The sequence below is a fragment of the Neovison vison genome, chromosome 4 (assembly GCF_020171115.1).
Source record: "Neovison vison isolate M4711 chromosome 4, ASM_NN_V1, whole genome shotgun sequence".
Taxonomy (NCBI): domain Eukaryota; kingdom Metazoa; phylum Chordata; class Mammalia; order Carnivora; family Mustelidae; genus Neogale; species Neogale vison.
This window is the reverse complement of record NC_058094.1, coordinates 20,330,181-20,336,180: the sequence shown is the minus strand read 5'-3', so window position 1 is coordinate 20,336,180 and position 6,000 is coordinate 20,330,181.

Below are 6,000 nucleotides of genomic sequence, written 5' to 3'. Positions count from 1 at the left end.
ATACAAAGACATCTGTACATTGTCTAGGCACTAAATGAACAAAAATGTCTATAGTTTTTATGGAACACAATTTTAAAGTTTATTAAAAACATAAACAAGATTGGAAAAAGTTGAGTTGAAGCTTAAGTTAAGGATTTAATATTTAACGATATCAGCTGTATCCAAAGAAATCAATAAATTTAATACAAAAAAATCAAGTTTCCTTTACCAGTCATGATCAATTAGAAAATATAATAGAGGGACACCTGGGTGCTCAGTCGGTTAAGTGGCTCCATTCGGCTCAGGTCATGATCCCAGGGTCCTGGGATCTAGTCCCGCATCAGGCTCCTTGCTCGGCAGGCAGCCTGCTTCTCTCTCTGCTTCTGCCTGTCACTCTGTCTGCTTGTGTGCTCTCTCTCTCTGACAAATAAATAAATAAATAAATAAAATCTTAAAAAAAAAAATAGAAATTTAAATACTCTGCAAATAGCAACAAATCCTCTCAACAGCTTTATAAATGTTGATCAAGCTTTCATGGAGAAACATTTTAAACTTCAATACAATATGTAAAAGAACACTTACAAAAGATGGAAGTATACCATATTCATGAATGGGACTAACTAGCATCATAAACATATTACTTTTTCTCAAATTATTTTATAAATCTAATGCTATTCCAATCAAAATTCAACACAGATTTATTCCAAAATTTACATGAGATATACAGATACAAGAATACTTTTCAGTTTTAAAAAGAAAAGGAAAGAGAGAAGTTCATCTTGGTTACACATGATTTACAATAAAGACTTAGAAAGAGTTTGGGTCTAGAACATAAGAACAAGTAAATTAACCAATAAAACATAATAGCAGGTCAAAAAATAGATCTATGTAATATGGGGACGTGATTTCTCATGCTCATGCAGCCTAACTAGGATAAACACCTATAATGTGAAAAGCTGACATAGGTTAATATCTATAATACTGAAAGAATTCTTACAAATATACATTAAAAACTAGTGTGCTGAACTGAAAAATGGGCAAATTTATCAATAGGCAATTCACAATGAATTCAAAAAAGCTAACAAGTATAAGCTGAGATGCCTGAAATAAGAGAAATGTAACACAAAATAACATTCGACTACTTTATACCCACTAATTTGGCAAAAATCAAAAAGAGCGTTGAGGTGTAAGTGCCTGACAGTTAGCTTTTTTGAATGTAATAGAAGTACTGGACATTAAGCCTTTGATCGCTGAGGCACCCCTTTCAAAGATATCTGTCTTGAATGAACACATCTGGATAGAGCCAGGTCCCTCCACCCATTAAGTTCCCATTTTAGAGAGCCCCAAGTGAGTTAGATAACTGACCACTTGAGTGACCCTGTTTCCCTTCTCACGCTTTCTTACTCTTTGTTCTAAATTTACCAGTCAAGAGTGATCCTGTGAAATCCTAGGCACCCTACCCTCAATCGATAAAGAGAGTCCCTGGTCCATGCACACTCTGTCTCTCCCTCTGTGACCTGGCTGTGTGTCTCTGGTTGTGTTGCTGAGGTAGATCCCACAATCATAATAAGCACCACAAGAGCAGGTCCAGCCACAACACTGGCTCTGTTAGGCAAGTGTCCACAGGGACTTGCCTCAGTAGTGGAGGCTCAGATGAGTGCCTCCAGGCATTCCCAGTTCCTGGCATCCCTGTAGATAGGCTGAGACCTACCCAAAACGAGGGTAATGCCACATTTGAAACACACCTGCAGGTGGAATTGGAAGCTAATACAGTCATCTGGAGAGCAATTTGAAGCATTTAATGCAATGAAATATTAATAAATCCTGGTAATCCTCTCTTTTGTATATATCCCAGGGAGAACTGTCCACGGATCCATAAACAGGCTTATCTAAGAATGATCAGCTGAGCACTGTGTATGAACATGGGGGATTGATGACAACCAAGGTGTGCATCTGTGGATGGACAGATAAATAGAAAGTGGTGTGTTCAGTGGCTTACCTAGGCTATCAGAAGCAACACTAAATACAAATATACAAAATACTGTTGATGGGGAAAAAAAACTAAGAATCATAAGATGCAATTTACCTTGTCTTCATGCAAATTCAAAATAATAACATTCGTTTTCCAAAGAACCATACAACTTTAAAAAGACTTCAGCCTATACCCATGCCCATGACAGCAAGAGGAGAACAGAGAGAGAGAGGTGATTAAGGAGAAAATACTGAAAGGAGATAAAATAAGAGGAGGGCATTGTCTCTAATGATAATATTAATTACTAGAAAATAAGATTAACCTGATTTTTTTATACTGGAGCTCTAGAAGAAAGAGAAGAAAAAGGAAGAAAAAGGTTTTAATTAAAAAACTAGATAAAATCAGGGGGAAGTCTAGATTTTGAGAGTCACTTCTCATTCTAACAGTCTGGTTTTCTAGGATACATGAGATCCTTCTGTAGTGTGTAAGCCTTGAGAGACGATTTGTATCATTTTCCATTAATGGGATGAAGCCAAACACCTGCAAATCCAGTAAATTCAGGCAAACTAGGCTCAGGGGAGCTAGTTTCACATTATCTGTCAACAAGGACATCAAAGGGAGGTGGGAAATCAGAATCATCTGTCTCTGGGCTCCAAGCCCTGGCTATGACTCCCCAAACAGCAATTATAATAATTCTCAGTGTTCCTATAACCCTCAGCATCTGTTAATTGTTTAGGGCTTCATATTCTACCCTGGAGGCCTCTTGGTGTTTTCAGTTTAGTTAAGGAGTGAACTAAAATAATAGACAGGTATGTTAAAAAACATTGAGTCAGTGAGCAAATGTTCTGTCCCATGAATCCCCGGGTTGGTGTGCAGATAGCCACAAAAAATTAATTTTTACAGCTGATTTTAATCCAGTGAGGTTTAATTAGGACTCCAAAGAGGAGTTTGTAAAGAGAAGATACCCTGCTCAAAATGAGGAAGACAAAAAAAATCCTTAACAACTGGAACAGGCAACATAAAATTTGCAACCATGGGATACAGTTGGGTTACTATACTGTACACTTTTCTAACAGAATGAGATATTTTGAAAGGTTATAGATGGTATGGAGGGTGTTTATGACTCAGTGAGCCTTTCTGGACTACAGGTCTCTTTCGAGCATGGAGATTCCATGGTCCCATGATGGTGTGTTACGCATGAAGACCACAGACTAAAACAGATACTGCTTCACAGGACTCTGAGTGAAGTTACACTGTCCAACTTTGTAGAGCTCTTCCCATCTCACTGGTGTGGGAGCTACTGGAAAAGCCTCAGGACATGAAAGTCAAAGAATGCAGACCAGAATGGAAAATATTCCTTTGGGAGATGTATCAACTTCAGAACTAGAAATCAATGGTACTGGCTATCTTGAGAGATGGTCACCTACATGTCCCTGTGGGCCTTAGCTGCTAAGTGAAGAGGAATGTGTGACCGGAATTTATTCTCAGTGTGACTGGAATGTGTGACTGGAATTTATTTCTCAGTAGGTGTCCTTCATAGTTTCTTACATACACAGTGTAAACAGTTTACTGCTGTCTTTTTCAGGTGGTAGGTCAGGCATTCTCAACAAATACTCACGTCATCGTCATAAAATCTTTAGTTAGAAACTTTTTGAGGTATTGCTCTGTGTACAATCCAACTTCACTAATACTTGGAATCAGTATTCCATCCAAAGAGAGACAGGCAGCACACAGTAGGTTTGTTTTGAGAAGACATTTCTTTCTCTCCAGATGAGCTATGTGCTCTTCTAGGAACTCCATATTCTTTGGGCGCAGGAAGCAGATACCAAGTAACATTCTTGCCTTTCTTCTCTGAGTTTCCTTAGCATTTATTTCTCTAATCAGCAATCCATAGTCAACCTGCAGATCCATGAGTATGGAAATTACTTACTTTATAATCCTTTGTTGTATAGCAAAAGACCATTCATACCCTAAATAGTTGATAATTTCTGCATATTCAAAACCTCCCCAAAATCATAGCACCTCTTTGAGAGATGGATACTAAGGGTTCTTTTTTTTTTTTTTTAAGATTTTATTTATTTATTTGACGGAGAGAGATCAAAAGTAGGCAGAGAGGCAGGCAGAGAGAGAGGGGGAAGCAGGCTCCCTGCTGAGCAGAGAGCCCGATATGGGACTCGATCCCAGGACCCCGAGATCATGACCTGATCCAAAGGCAGTGGCTTAACCCACTGAGCCACCCAGGCGCCCCAGTACTAAGGGTTCTAATAGCTGTTGCCCTTAAACACAATTCAAGGGTAGCTACCTTTGGTGACAGAAGTTCTCCCCCTACCCTCCAAGATCTCCTTCAAAATCACACCAGGCCTCTTTTACCCATGTCCCCAAGAAGATGAAGGAAAGACAAGAGAATAATCCAGTTGCTTACTTACAAATTCAACAAGCATGGTAGTCCCTGACAGTGTGTCCTATTCTATAATACCCCTTTCCTGGTGGTATTATATAATTGTAAGAATTGGAATCCTGTAGGCATTAATTTCCTGCAAATCTCTACTAGTATGGAGAAAACACAAGACACTCTTCATCAATAATCCCCCTTGCAAAATCTAGTCTAAACAAAATGAAGTAAAATCCCCCATGATTTTATCATCAACAGTCAACATGAAACCATGAAGGCCCTGGTGGGGTAAGAGGGTGTTGAGGAGAAGTGGAAAGGGTACCCACTAGCACTACTTCTGACAGCAGCATGGAAGTGATGGTGAGGCTTGGGGTCTAGGAGAGAGAATACAGCTCACTAGAGATTAAAATCTACATTCTAATACCAAAACAATATGTGTTTACTTACTACCCCCAAACCCAGGTTTGGCAGGAAATTAGGTCCATAAGAATGTACCTATGTTGCTTTTAGTTACATGGATTAGGTGAATCTCTTCATCTTTCTGAGTTATGGTATCTTTTTTTTTTTTTTTTTTAAAGATTTTATTTATTTGTCAGAGAGAGAGAGGGAGAGAGAGCGAGCACAGGCAGACAGAACGGCAGGCAGAGGCAGAGGGAGAAGCAGGCTCCCTGCCGAGCAAGGAGCCCGATGTGGGACTCGATCCCAGGACGCTGGGATCATGACCTGAGCCGAAGGCAGCTGCTTAACCCACTGAGCCACCCAGGCGTCCCTCTGAGTTATGGTATCTTAAACTGCAGTTTAGAGATGATACTGGATCAATATTAGATTGACAATTGAGGCAAATGAGATTTTGGAAGACAGATTTGAAAACTGAAAGGAACACTTACAAATTAAATGAAACAAGATAGTAATGATTAGGACATTTTATATTGTGTCGATTCCAACACAGTCTATTTTAAACTCATAGTTGTATATTTAAAGGCTAACTCGTGTTAGGATTTTGAGAAAAAACATTCTTATTGGAAAAAAATAAAAACAAGAAAAGAAAAAAGAAAACACATATATTAAAATGGAATCAATCTGTCATCAAACAGTTGAAATGTATATGGGGGGAATTGATGGATGCTGGTCTCTATCTTATCTGGGTCAATCTATAAATGGTGTCAGACAGTGCCTGTAAGCCAATACCATAAAATTCAACTTTGTTTCACTTCCATTTCAAATGTAATTCAAGTGCCTTTCAACAGAGATTTACTTTGAAGTTGGCTCTTTCACATCCCATTAAGTTAGTGTATTTTATTTGCGTGAAAATCCAAATTGATCTGATGTTGAGGTCCGGCCACTTAACAAATAGAAGGCAGAAAAGATCTGCTAAAGATAAAAATTGCCCAAGGGGAGACAGACATAATTTTTTAGTTTTTGCTGTAAACAGCACTCTTTTTCCATTATCAGATTGTCATTAGAGTTTCCAAAGAACTGCCTAAGGCCAGACCTGTGTCCAGCTTGGACTCCAACCTTTCACCCAGCTTGACATCATTCTCTGAGCAATGCTCTGCCCTCCCCTCCCCCCCTGCAATTGCATCAGCTACCATAAATGAGGGAAACGTATTAATAACAATGTAGGGAATATTTCCACACAATCGCAACATTTAAGAAC